At 37.8% G+C, this 981-nt stretch overlaps 1 non-coding gene across 1 annotated transcript; it reads right to left on the bottom strand.

Annotated features, from left to right (window-relative positions):
* Positions 1-573: 573 nt before the first annotated feature.
* On the bottom strand, positions 574-680 carry LOC128294296 (small nucleolar RNA R71). The gene has a single exon (XR_008284610.1). It is a non-coding gene; the product is annotated as a small nucleolar RNA R71 (small nucleolar RNA).
* Between the last annotated feature and the right edge of the window lie 301 nt (positions 681-981).

Here is a 981-nt window from a genome sequence, read left to right as displayed (position 1 = left end):
AAGAGAAACCCGTCAGGACCCCTACTTTTTGACAGTGAAATCGAAAGCACAACTCGCAGAAATCGTAGAGAAATAAGGCAAAGTTTACAGTATATAGAAGAAGAGCATGAGGACGACACCACTAATACCGAGGAGATGGCTGAAAATCAAAATAATCCGCTGCCTCCTGTGGTTGCTGTAAATCCAGTAAGTCAGAATCCTACTCCTCATACTATGTATGATTAAGCTAAGCCTACTTTAACAAGAACTGAATCGAGTATTGTTCAACCTGTTGTTGCTGCAAATAATTTTGAACTAAAACCTAACACTATTCAAATGATACAACAATTTGTTCAGTTTGATGGTTTGCAGGACAAGGATCCAAACACTCATTTAGCAAATTTTCTGGAATTCTACGACACCTTTAAGATGAATGGCTTTTCTGAAAATGTTATTCGCCTTTGGTTGTTTCCCTTTTCATTAAGGAATAAGGCTAAACAGTGGTTGAACTCGTTACCACAAGGGTCAATCACTACTTGGGAACAAATGACTGAAAAATTTTTACTTAAATATTTCCCGCCGGCTAAAATGGCTAAATTGAGGAATGATATCTCTTCTTTTATGCAGATAGATTTAGAAACTCTTTATGATGCATGGGAGAGATACAAGGACTTATTGAGAAGGTACCCTCACCATGGGTTACCTCTATGGCTACAGGTTCAGACTTTTTACAATGGTGTGAACACCTCAACAAGGCAACTGATCGATGCAGCAGCTGGTGGAACTTTAAACAATAAAAAACCAAATGAGGTTTATGAATTTATTGAAGAGATGTCACTGAATAACTATCAGTGGCAAGTCATGCAAACAAAACCAATGAATTCAGCCGGTGTTTTCCACCTAGATGTAGTCACCATGTTATCAAATCAGGTAGAACTCTTAAATAAAATGATTGATGGTTTGTATGGTTCTACTCAGGTACATCCAGTGATGCAGTGTGAT

The sequence above is a fragment of the Gossypium arboreum genome, chromosome 6 (assembly GCF_025698485.1).
Source record: "Gossypium arboreum isolate Shixiya-1 chromosome 6, ASM2569848v2, whole genome shotgun sequence".
Taxonomy (NCBI): domain Eukaryota; kingdom Viridiplantae; phylum Streptophyta; class Magnoliopsida; order Malvales; family Malvaceae; genus Gossypium; species Gossypium arboreum.
The sequence above is the reverse complement of the archived record's forward strand: the minus strand, read 5'-3'. Positions and strand labels throughout refer to the sequence as shown.